This window comes from Scyliorhinus torazame, chromosome 5 (genome assembly GCF_047496885.1).
Source record: "Scyliorhinus torazame isolate Kashiwa2021f chromosome 5, sScyTor2.1, whole genome shotgun sequence".
Classification (NCBI taxonomy): domain Eukaryota; kingdom Metazoa; phylum Chordata; class Chondrichthyes; order Carcharhiniformes; family Scyliorhinidae; genus Scyliorhinus; species Scyliorhinus torazame.
This window is the reverse complement of record NC_092711.1, coordinates 8,406,735-8,419,930: the sequence shown is the minus strand read 5'-3', so window position 1 is coordinate 8,419,930 and position 13,196 is coordinate 8,406,735. Positions and strand designations below refer to the sequence as shown.

At 50.3% G+C, this 13,196-nt stretch overlaps 1 protein-coding gene across 4 annotated transcripts in view; it reads right to left on the bottom strand.

Moving 5' to 3' along the window:
* LOC140418162 (uncharacterized) overlaps nucleotides 1-13,196 on the bottom strand; it is a 40,641-nt gene that overhangs the window by 9,511 nt on the left and 17,934 nt on the right. For 2 of the 4 annotated variants that reach the window (XM_072501586.1, XM_072501584.1), the window contains exon 2: nucleotides 5,461-5,519. The exons of the other annotated variants lie outside the window; for them this stretch is intronic. The gene's annotated coding sequence lies outside the window, so the exon portion shown is untranslated. The remainder of the gene's footprint in view (nucleotides 1-5,460; nucleotides 5,520-13,196) is intronic. 4 annotated transcript variants of the gene reach the window in all.

The window sequence follows — 13,196 nt, the reverse complement described above, 5'->3', positions numbered from 1 at the left end:
TCCCTCAGCCTTTCCTCATAAGATCTTCCCTCCATACCAGGCAACATTCTGCTAAATCTCCTCTGCACCCTTTCCAATGCTTCCACATCCTTCCTATAATGCGGCGACCAGAATTGCACGCAATACTCCAAATGCGGCCGCACCAGAGTTTTGTACAGCTGCAACATGACCTCATGGCTCTTAAACTCAATCCCTCTACCAATAAAAGCTAACACACCGTAACGCCTTCTTAACCCTCTCAACCTGGGTGGCAACTTTCAGGGATCTATGTACATGGACACCGAGATCTCTCTGCTCATCCACACTGCCAAGAATCTTACCATTAGCCCAGTACTCTGTCTTCCTGTTATTCCTTCCAAAATGAATCACCTCACACTTTTCTGCTTCAAACTCCATTTGCCACCTCTCAGCCCAGCGCTGCAGCTTATCTATGTCCCTCTGTAACTTGTAACATCCGTCCGCACTGTCCACAACTCCACCGACTTTAGTGTCATCTGCAAATTTACTCACCCATCCTTCTACGCCCTCCTCCAGGTCATTTATAAAAATGACAAACAGCAGTGGCCCCAATACAGATCCTTGTGGTACACCACTAGTAACTGGACTCCAGTCTGAACATTTCCCATCAACCACCACCCTTTGTCTTCTTCCAGCTAGCCAATTTCTGATCCAAACTGCTAAATCTCCCTGAATCCCATGCTTCCGTATTTTCTGCAATAGCCTACCGTGGGAAACCTTATCAAACGCTTTACTGAAATCCATATACACCACATCAACTGCTTTACCCTCATCCACCTGTTTGGTCACCTTCTCAAAGAACTCTATAAGGTTTGTGAGGCACGACCTACCCTTCACTAAACCGTGTTGACTATCTCTAATCAAATTATTCCTTTCCAGATGATTATACATCCTATCTCTTATAAACCTTTCCAAGATTTTTCCCACAACAGAAGTAAGGCTCACTGGTCTATAGTTACCGGGGTTATCTCTACTCCCCTTCTTGAACAAGGGGACAACATTTTCTATCCTCCAGTCTTCTGGCACTATTCCTGTAGACAAAGATGACTTAAAGATCAAAGCCAATGGCTCAGCAATCTCCTCCCTAGCTTCCCAGCGAATCCTAGGATAAATCCCATCCGGCCCAGGGGACTTATCTATTTTCACATTTTCCAGAATTGTTAACACCTCCTTATGAACCTCAAGCCCTTCTAGTCTAGTAGCCTGAATCTCAGTATTCTCCTCGACAACATTGTCTTTTTCCTGTGTGAATACTGACGAAAAATATTCATTTGGTATCTCTCCTATCTCCTCGGACTCCAAGCACAACTTCCCACTGCTGTCCTTGACTGGCCCTACTCTTACCCTAGTAATTCTTTTATTCCTGACATATCTATAGAAAGCTTTAGGGCCGTCTATCATACCTGCAAAAGACTGCTCATGTCGCCGCCTGGCTCTTCTTAGCTCTCTCTTTAGGTCCTTCCTAGCTAACTTGTAACTCTTGAGCGCCCTAACTGAACCTTCATGTCTCATCTTTACATAAGTCTCCTTCCTCCTCTTGACAAGTGTTTCGACTGCTTTAGTAAACCACGGTTCCCTCACTCGACCACTTCCTCCCTGCCTGACAGGTACATACTTATCAAGGACACGCAGTAGCTGTTCCTTGAACAAGCTCCACATTTCCATTGTGCCCATCCCCTGCAGTTTTCCTCTCCATCCGATGTATCCTAAGTCTTGCCTCATCTCATCATAATTGCCTTTCCCCCAGATATAACTCTTGCCCTGCGGTATATACCTATCCCTTTCCATCACTAAAGTAAACGTAATCGAATTGTGGTCACTATCACCAAAGTGCTCACCTACCTCCAAATCTAACACCTGTCCTGGTTCATTACCCAGTACCAAATCCAATATGGCCTCGCCTCTCGTTGGCCTATCTACATACTGTGTCAGGAAACCCCCCTGCGCACATTGGACAAAAACGGACCCATCTAATGTACTCGAACTATAGCGTTTCCAGTCAATATTTGGAAAGTTAAAGTCCCCCATAACAACTACCCTGTTGCTTGCGCTCCTATCCAGAATCATCTTTGCAATCCTCTCCTCTACATCTCTGGAACCTTTCGGAGGCCGATAGAAAACCCCTAACAGGGTGACCTCTCCTTTCCTGTTTCTAACCTCAGCCCATACTACCTCAGTAGACGAGTCCTCATCAAACGTCCTTTCTGCCACATTGCTGGTTAAAGAGAAAATTAACACAATAGTGAGGGAGGATATTAGCTCTGACAATGTGGAGTCTGTACGGGTAGAACTGAGAAACAGCAAGGGGCAAAAAAGCATTAGTGGACGCCCAAACTGGAGTGGTGAGGTTGGGAATGGCATTAAACAGGAAATTAGAGACACATAGAACATAGAAAAATACAGCACAGAACAGGCCCTTCGGCCCACAATGTTGTGCCGAACCTTTGTCCTAGATTAATCATAGATTATCATTGAATTTACAGTGCAGAAGGAGGCCATTCGGCCCATTGAGTCTGCACCGGCTCTTGGAAAGAGTACCCTACCCATAGTCAACACCTCCACCCAACACTAAGGGCAATTTTGGACACTAAGGGCAATTTATCATTGGCCAATTCACCTAACCCGCACATCTTTGGACTGTGGGAGGAAACCGGAGCACCCGGAGGAAACCCACGCAGACAAGGGGAGAACGTGCAGACTCCGCACAGACAGTGACCCAAGCCGGGAATCGAACCTGGGACCCTGGAGCTGTGAAGCAATTGTGCTATCCACAATGCTACCGTGCTGCCCTTAAGAACAAATAAATCTACACTATATCATTTTACCGTAATCCATGTACCTATCCAATCGCTGCTTGAAGGTCCCTAATGTTTCCGACTCAACTACTTCCACAGGCAGTGCATTCCATGCCCCCACTACTCTCTGGGTAAAGAATTTACCTCTGATATCCCTCCGATATCTTCCACCATTCACCTTAAATTCATGTCCCCTTGTAATGGTTTGTTCCACCCGGGGAAAAAGTCCCTGACTATCTACTCTATCTATTCCCCTATTCATCTTATAAACCTCTATCAAGTCGCCCCTCATCCTTCTCCGTTCTAATGAGAAAAGGCCTAGCACCCTCAACCTTTCCTCGTAAGACCTACTCTCCATTCCAGGCAACATCCTGGTAAATCTCCTTTGCACCTTTTCCAAAGCTGCCACATGTGATAAAGGAACATCTGTAATTATGAGTGACTTTAATAGAATCAGTGTCGGAGGCCATTCGGCCCATCGAGGCTATACCGAACCTCTGAAAGAGTTCCCTGCCGAGGCCATCTCCCCACCCTATTCTTGTAACCCCTTCGAAGTTTTGGACACCAAGGGCAATTTATCACGGCCAATCCACCTGACCTGCACATCTTTGGACTGTGGGAGGAAACCGGAGCACCCGCAGGAAACCCACGCAGGCATGGGGCGAACGTGCAGACTCTGCACAGACAGTGACCCAAGGACAGAATCGAACCCATGTCCCTGGCGCTGTGAGGCAGCAGTGCTAACCACTGGGCCGTAATCCGCATATAGATTGGGCAAATCAAATTAGCCACACTACTACAGAGGAGGGATTCCTGGAGTGTGTACGGGATGGTTTTGAGGATCAATATGTTGAGGAACCAACTAGAGAGGGGGGCGTCCTAGACTGGGTACTGTGTAATGAGAAGGGGATCATTGCCAATGGCAAACATTCAAAGGTCGCACGGGGGGGAGCTGCAGCAACTGTTCATTCCTGTCTGGCACTAAAGCAGAGGGGGTAAGAGGGCCAATCCATGGCTTACGAGGGAAATTAGGGCTAGTATTCGATCCAAAGAAGATGCATACAGATTGGCCAAGAAAAACAACAGGTCTGAGGATTGGGAGCAGTTTAGAATTCAGTCAAGCAGGACGAAGGGATTGTACAGTACGAGAGTGAGCTTGCAAAGAACATAAAAACTGACAGTAAAAGTTTCTATAGGTGGGTGAATAGAAAAAGATTGGTGAAGATAAATGTAGGTCCCTTGCAGTCAGAAACAGGGGAACGTATTATTGGGGACAAAGAAATGGTGGAGCACGTACTTTGGTTGTCTTCACAATGAGGACACAAATCAGATACCAGAGGTGTTAGGGAACACAGGGTTTACTGAGAGGGAAGAACTGAGGGAGATCAATATCAGTAGAGAAATGGTGCTGGGAAAACTGATGGGATTGAAGGCGGATAAATCCCCAGGGCCTGAGAATCTGCATCCCAGAGTGCTTAAGGAGGTGTCTCTGGAAATAGTGGATGCATTGGTGGTCATCTTCCGGGATTCTATAGACTCTGGAGCTGTCCCTGCAGATTGGAGGGTAGCTAATGTCACTCCACTATTTAAATGGGTGGCACGGTAGCACAGTGGTTAGCACTGTTGCTTCACAGCGCCAGGGTTCCAGGTTCGATTCCCGGCTTGGGCCACTGTCTGTGCGGAGTCTGCACGTTCTCCCCGTGTCTGCGCGGGTTTCCTCCGGGTGCTCCGGTTTCCTCCCACGAGTCCCGAAAGACATGCTGTTAGGTGAATTGGACTTTGCAAGTTCTCCCTCAAGTGTACCCGAACAGGCGCCGGAATGTGGCGACTGGGGGATTTTCACAGTAACGTCATTGCAGAGTTAATAACAAAGAAAAGTACAGCACATGATCAGGCCCTTCGGCCCTCCAAGCCCGTGCCGACCATGCTGCCCGTCTAAACTAATATCGTCTACACTTCCGGGGTCCGTATCCCTCTATTCCCATCCTACTCATATATTTGTCAAGATGCCCCTTAAATGTCCCTATCGTCCCTGCTTCCACCACCTCCTCCGGTAGCGAGTTCCAGGCACCCACTGCCCTCTGTGTAAAAAACTTGCCTCGTACATCTCCTCTAAACCTTGCCCCTCGCACCTTAAACCTATGCCCCCTAGTAATTGACCTCTCTACCCTGGGAAAAAGTCTATGACTATCCATTCTGTCTACTCCCCTCATAACTTTGTAGACCTCTATCAGGTCGCCCCTCAACCTCCGTCGTTCCAGTAAGAACAAACCGAGTTTATTCAACCGCTCCTCATAGCTAATGCCTCCACACCAGGCAACATCCTGGTAAATCTCTTCTGCACCCTCTCTAAAGCCTCCACATCCTTCTGGTAGTTTGGCGACCAGAATTGAACACTATACTCCAAGTGTGGCCTAACTAAGGTTCTATACAGCTGCAACATGACTTGCCAATTCTTATACTCAATGCCCCGGCCAATGAAGGCAAGCATGCCATTTGCCTTCTTGACTACCGTCTCCACCTGTGTCGCCCCTTTCAGTGACCTGTGGACCTGTACACCTAGATCTCTCTGACTGTCAATACTCTTGAGGGGTCTACCATTCACTGTATATTCCCGACCTGTATTAGACCTTCCAAAATGCATCACCTCACATTTGTCCGGATTAAACTCCATCTGCCATCTCTCCGCCCAAGTCTCCAAACGATCTAAATGAAATGAAAATCGCTTGTCACAAGTAGGCTTCAATTAAGTTACTGTGAAAAGCCCCTAGTTGCTACATTCCGGCGCCTGTTTGGGGAGGCTGGTACGGGAATTGAACCGTGCTGCTGGCCTGCCTTGGTCTGCTTTAAAAGCCAGCGATTTAGCCCAGTGTGCTAAATCCTGAAGTATCCTGACAGGCCTCATTGCTATTCGCAATTCCACCAACCTTTGTGTCGTCCGCAAACTTACTAATCAGACCAGTTACATTTTCCTCCAAATCATTTATATAGACTACAAACAGCAAAGGTCCCAGCACTGATCCCCGCGGGACACCACTGGTCACAGCCCTCCAATCAGAGAAGCACCCTTCGATTGCTACTCTCTGCCTTCTATGACCTAGCCAGTTCTGTGTCCACTGTAAGCCTACTTGTGACAATAAAGCTTATTATTATTAAAAGGGAGGCCGATAGTAAACAGGGAATTCTAGACCAATCATATTCATGATTTAGACGAGGGAACTAAATGGAATATCTCCAAATTTGCAGACGATTCAAAGCTGGGTGGGAGGGGGAGCTGTGAGGAGGACACAGAGACGCTTCAGTGGGATTTGGACAAGTTGAGCGAGTGGGCAGATGAATGGCAGACACAGTTTAGTGTGGATGGAAGCGAGGTCGCAAAAACTGGAAGGCAGGTTATTATCTGACTGGCTATATATTAGGAGAGGGGGAATCGAAACATAGATCATCCAACTCAATCGTCTGTCCCCACCTTCCCCCACTTTGATCCCCTTCGCCCTCAGTGTGATATCTATCTGCTTCTTGTGAACATGCAACGTTTTGGACTCAACTACTTCCTGTGGTAATGAATCCCACAGGCTCACCACTCTCTAGGTGAAATAATTTCTCATCTCTGTCCGAAGTGGTCTACCCCGTATCCCCAGACTGTGACCCCTGGTTCTGGACAACCCCCAACATCGGGAACATCCTTCCTGCATCTACCCTGTCCAGTCCTGTTAGAATTTGATAGGTGTCTAGGAGATTCTCCCCCTCATTCTTCTTCACCCCAGTGACTACAATCCTAACCGATTCACTCTCTCCTCGTACGTCAGTCCTGCCATCCCACGAATCAGTCTGGTAAACCTTCACTGCTCTCCCTCGAGAGCAAGAACATCCTTCCTCAGAGAAGGAGACCAAAACTGCACACCATTCTCCAAGTGTGGCCTCACCATGGCCCTGTATAATTGCAGCAACACATCCCTGCTTCTATACGCGAAACCTCTCGCAATGAAGGCCAACACACCATTAGCCTTCTTTACCGCCTGCTGCACCTGCGTGCTTACCACGCAGAAGGCCATTCGACCTATGAAGTCTGCACCGACCCTCTGAGAGAGCATTCGCCCTCGGCCCACTCCCCCCGCCCTATCCCCCAGACTCGATGGGCTGAATGGCCTCCTTTTGCACTGTAAATTCGATCCCTGTAACCCCAACCATCCGGGACATCTTTGGACACTAAGGGTCAATTTTGCACGGCCAATCCACCTAACCTGCACATCTTTGGACACTAAGGGACAATTTAACACGGCCAATCCACCTAACCTGCACATCTTTGGACACTAAGAGGGAATTTTAGCACGGCCAATTCACCTAACCTGCACATGTTTGGACACTCAGGGCAATTTAGCACGGCCAATCCACCTAACCTGCACATCTTTGGACACTAAGGGACAATTTAGCACGGCCAATCCACCTAACCTGCACATCTTTGGACACTAAGGGTCAATTTAGCATGGCCAATCCACCTAACCTGCACATCTTTGGACATTAAAGGACAATTTAGCACGGCCAATCCATCTGACCTGCACATCTTTGGACACTAAGGGACAATTCAGCACGGCCAATCCACCTAACCTGCACATCTTTGGACACTTAAGGCAATTTTAGCACGGCCAATCCACCTAACCTGCACATCTTTGGACACTAAGGGACAATTTAGCACGGCCAATCCACCTAAACGGCACATCTTTGGACACTAAGGGACAATTTAGCACGGCCAATCCACCTAACCTGCACATCTTTGGACACTAAGGGACAATTTAGCATGGCCAATCCACCTAACCTGCACATCTTTGGACACTAAGGGACAATTTAGCACGGCCAATCCACCTAACCTGCACATCTTTGGACTGTGGGAGGAAACCGGAGCACCCGGAGGAAACCCACGCACACACGGGGAGAACGTGCAGACTCCGCACAGACGCCCAAGGCTGAAATTGGATTTGGGTTCCTGCCGCTGTGAGGCAGCAGTGCTAACCACTGAGCCACCCTGGACAGATGCAGGGAGGATGTTCCCGATGCTGGGGGGGGGGGGGGGGGGGGGGGGGGGGGGGTCCGAAACCAGGGGTCACAGTCTGAGGATGCGGGGAGACCATTTCGGGCAGAGAGTGGTGAGCCTGTGGAATTCATTACCACAGGAAGTAGTTGTGTCGAATGTTTTCAGGAAACAGTTAGATTAAGCACTTCAGGGATCAAAGGAAATGTGGGGGGTGGGGAGATTGAGCTGATCAGCCATGATGGTGACTAATGGCGGAGCAGGCTCGAAGGGCCGTTTCACCTCCTCCCGACCCTGTTTCCTGTGTCTCTCTGCTGCACTTCCCCTCGCAGTTTTGGGCCCATTGTTCTCCGATGTGCTGACAAGGAATTGCAGCCAGGAATCGCGACATCCTGCAGCTCGGCTCACAGGCGCAGCTGGCAAGGGGGTGGGTGGGGGTTTGGCAGAAGGAAATGGAGTCGACGCAGTTCCTCAAACAGGAACCCGGAGCGGGTCCCCAGAGCGACTGACCCGTCCCGTGCCGCCTGATTCGCCCGGGAACGTGCTGCTGTATTAAGACACTGCACCGTCTCCGCCGCTCCCCCCAACCCGGGACCGAGCAGGCGGGCTCGCCACCCACCTCCTCGAGGGGACAATTCGGGGGGGGGGGGGTATTATTTAAACGGAGAAAGCTGGGACTTGTGCACGAAACAGAGAGCTCTCTCCCAGGGGCAGCAGGTAATCGGGAAGGGTAGTCGAACGTTATTTCAAGGGGGTTGGAGTATAAGAGTCGGGAGGTCTTGCTGAAACTGTACAAGGTACAGGTGAGATCACACCTGGAGCACTGTGAGCAGATTTGGTCTCCTTATTTCTAGAAAGGTATTGTTGGATTGGAGGGTGTTCAGAGAAGGCGCCCAAGGATGATGCCCGGTCGGGTGGGGTTGCCTCAGGAGCGAAGGCTAAACAGGGTCGGGACTCTACTCGTTGGAATTTATGGGAGGCGATCTCATGTCCCTACTTCCTGACGCCTCCGGGGTACAATAGATGCAGCAGAATAAAGCCACAATCGGAGTGGTGACGGGATACGTATTGAAGGACAGAATGATCTCCTCCTGTTCTTTATCGCCGACAATCTGGTCGGAACGGTGTTTCTCAGCTCGACCCATGTAGTTTCCACATTGTCGGAGCGAATACCCTTTCTCACTATCGCATTAATTTTCCTTTAACCAGCACTGCTTCTCCACAACCTTTCCCTTATTGTCTGTCCCTCATAAATATTGAATATCCCGAGACATTCAGTTCCCATCCCTGGTCACCCTGCAGCCATGTCCCCGTAATCCCGACTCGAGAGGGGGCTTTACTCTGTATCTAACCCCGTGCTGTACCTGTCCTGGGAGTGTTTGATGGGAACAGTGTAGAGGGAGCTTTACTCTGTATCGAACCCCATGCTGTACCTGTCCTGGGAGTGTTTGATGGGGACAGTGTAGAGGGAGCTTTACTCTGTATCTAACCCTGTGCTGTACCTGTCCTGGGAGTGTTTGATGGGGACAGTGCAGAGGGAGCTTTACTCTGTATCTAACCCCGTGCTGTACCTGTCCTGGGAGTGTTTGATGGGGACAGTGCAGAGGGAGCTTTACTCTGTATCTAACCCCGTGCTGTACCTGTCCTGGGAGAGTTTGATGGGGACAGTGTAGAGGGAGCTTTACTCTGTATCTAACCCCGTGCTGTACCTGTCCTGGGAGTGTTTGATGGGGACAGTGCAGAGGGAGCTTTACTCTGTATCTAACCCCGTGCTGTACATGTCCTGGGAGTGTTTGATGGGGACAGTGTAGAGGGAGCATTACTCTGTATCTAACCCCGTGCTGTACCTGTCCTGGGAGTGTTTGATGGGGACAGTGCAGAGGGAGCTTTACTCTGTATCTAACCCCGTGCTGTACCTGTCCTGGGAGTGTTTGATGGGGACAGTGTAGAGGGAGCTTTACTCTGTATCTAACCCCGTGCTGTACCTGTCCTGGGAGTGTTTGATGGGGACAGTGTAGAGGGAGCATTACTCTGTATCTAACCCCATGCTGTACCTGTCCTGGGAGTGTTTGATGGGGACAGTCTAGAGGGAGCTTTACTCTGTATCTAACCCCGTGCTGTACCTGTCCTGGGAGTGTTTGATGGGGACAGTGTAGAGGGAGCTTTACTCTGTATCTAACCCCGTGCTGTACCTGTCCTAGGAGTGTTTGATGGGGACTGTGTAGAGGGAGCTTTACTCTGTATCTAACCCTGTGCTGTACCTGCCCTGGGAGTGTTTGATGGGGACAGTGTAGAGGGAGCTTTACTCTGTATCTAACCCCGTGCTGTACCTGTCCTGGGAGTGTTTGATGGGGACAGTGTAGAGGGAGCTTTACTCTGTATCTAACCCCGTGCTGTACCTGTCCTGGGAGTGTTTGATGGGGGACAGTGTAGAGGGAGCTTTACTCTGTATCTAACCCCGTGCTGTACCTGTCCTGGGAGCGTTTGATGGGGACAGTGTCGAGGGAGCTTTACTCGTAGCGCCACTCCCCCCCCCCCACCCCCGGCGCGCCGCCAGCTGCGACGGGTAGGCGAAGCACTTGGCACAGTCCGGGCAGCGGTGCGGCAGCTGGCCGGCGTGGGCGCGCCCCCCAGCTGGTGGGGGTAGGCGAAGCGCTTGCCGCAGTCCCGGCGCGGGCGCTCGGTGGCGTGGTCAAGCCGGTGCCTGGACATGTAGACCTCGCCGCAGTCCTGGCACGCGTGGCGCCGCTCCCCGCTGTGGCGGCCCATGTGGCTCTGCAGGCCGGACGCTCGGCTGAACCGCTGGCCGCACACCCAGGACGTGGGCGGCGGTCCTTCCTCGCCGCCGCCGCTCCCTCCTTCCATGTGCAAGAGGCCACCGATCCTCTGGGATCCTGTGGTTGGGGGGGGGGATAAGGAACATGGGGGGGGTGGGGGGCAGTCACCAGTGGAGAAGACTCCCTCGCGTTTGATTGGCCAGGCCTTCTGTGCGACGCCTCCTGCTGTCCTATCAGATCTTCCTCTTTATTATTTTAAACCCTGTAGAATTAGCCCAGAGCGGGTAAGGGGGAGATTTCTTACCCACGCACCACCCCACGTTACTGGGCACCCGGAGGGGGTTTGAATTTGCGGCTGGCAGGAACAGGGAGCGGGGATATTGCTGGGACGCCCCATTAGGGATTCACCCCCCCCCCCCCACCCACACACACACAAAGCACAGACTAACCCTCTCCTCCCCCCTCCCCCCCCCCACACACAAAGCACAGATTAACCCTCCCCCCCCCCTCCCCCAAGAGAAGAAATTCCTCCTCATTTAGAGACTAGGGGCAGGAGGAGGCCATTCGGCCCTTCGAGGCCTCTGTCGCCATTCAATAGCACCGTGGCTGATCACGGCAAATTCATCTCCCTCTTCAACGGGAGACACCCCCCCCCCCCTCGCCCGCCTCTCACTCCTTGGGAGAAGGGAGTTGGCGAATTTAGATTTCCAGACGTTTATGGGGGTTTTTTTTTGGAGGGACCTGCCTGCCAGATTAGTGATCCTGCCGGCGAGGGGGGGGCGGGGCGATCGGGACGTTCGCAGGCGCCACGGGCATCGGCGGCGTGGTAAATAGCGAGGGAGGAAGGAAAGCCTCAGTCAGATTACAGGAGGATATTGACTGGGCTGCTCAGATGGGCAGATGACTGGCAAATAGAATTTAGCCCAGACAACTGTGAGGTGACGCAATTCGGGAGGACTAACAAGGCAAAGGGGGATACACAATGAATAGTAGGACGCTCGGAAGTACAGAGACCGGAGGAACCTCAGGGTGCATGTTCATAGTGTCATGTGAGAGTCCTTTAAGAAATGGGTGTTTATACATAGAACATTCCAGCGCAGTACAGGCCCTTCGGCCCTCGATGTTGCGCCGACCTGTGAAACCACTCTAAAGCCCATCTACACTATTCCCTTATCGTCCATATGTCTATCCAATGACCATTTGAATGCCCTTAGTGTTGGCGAGTCCACTACTGTTGCAGGCAGAGCATTCCACGCCCTTACTACTCTCTGAGTAAAGAACCTACCTCTGACATCTGTCCTATATCTATCTCCCCTCAATTTAAAGCTATGTCCCCTCGGGCTAGACATCACCATCCGAGGAAAAAGGCTCTCACTGTCCACCCTATCCAATCCTCTGATCATCTTGTATGCTTCAATTAAGTCACCTCTTAACCTTCTTCTCTCTTAACGAAAACAGCCTCAAGTCCCTCAGCCTTTCCTCATGAGATCTTCCCTCCCTACCAGGCAACATTCTGGTAAATCTCCTCTGCACCCTTTCCAATGCTTCCACATCCCTTCCTATAATGCGGCGACCAGAATTGCACGTAATACTCCAAATGCGGCCGCACCAGAGTTTTGTACAGCTGCAATAGGACCTCATGGCTCCGAAACTCAGTCCCTCTACCAATAAAAGCTGACACACCGTACGCCTTCTTAACAACACTGGGTGTGTCTATAACTATCTGTAGTGAGAGTACCTTTAAGAAATGGGTCTTTACTACTGCAGTGATGTCAGAGAGTGGGTGGAGCTGGGTTCTCTGTCAGCTTTTTACTTTCGTTTTTGAGCAGGCTGCAGGGTGTGTTTTTCGTTTTGTTTTCCGTGTTGGAGCTGAAGCCAGACAGAGCCGGTGTACTGCTGTTCTCTCTGCCATCAAAAGACTATCTCTTGATCATTTGGCGAATTCAGAATTATAAATCTTTTCAGTCATGACTTTAACCTGATGTGCTTCTGATAAAGGTTTTGTTTTTAAGTCGTATGGGTGTTAAGAAGGAAAGTTTAAAGGTTTACTTAGTGTTGGATTCTTTGGGGGTTGTATTTGAATTGATGGTTGCTAAGATGTTCACTGGATGTTTTAAAAAGGTTAACTTGAATTCATAGAATAAACATTGTTTTGCTTTAGAAAATACTTTTCCATTTCTGCTGTACCACACCTGTGGAGTGGGCCGTGTGCTCCCCATACCACAATCTATTAAAAGTTGTGGGTCAGGGGAACTCCATGATACACTTTGGGGGTCTCTAAACCCTGGTCCATAACAAAGCTGCCTGAAGACAGTTTGCAGATGACACCAAGATTGGTGGCACAGTGGATAGTGAAGAAGGTTATCTAGGATTGCAACAGGATCTTGATCAATTAGGCCAGTGGGCCGACGAATGGCAGATGGAGTTTAATTTAGATAAATGTGAGGTGATGCATTTTGGCAGATCGAATCAGGCCAGGACCTACTCAGTTAATGGTATGGCGTTGGGGAGAGTTATAGAACAAAGAGATCTAGGAGTACAGGTTCATAGCTCCTTGAAGGTGGAGTCGCAGGTGGA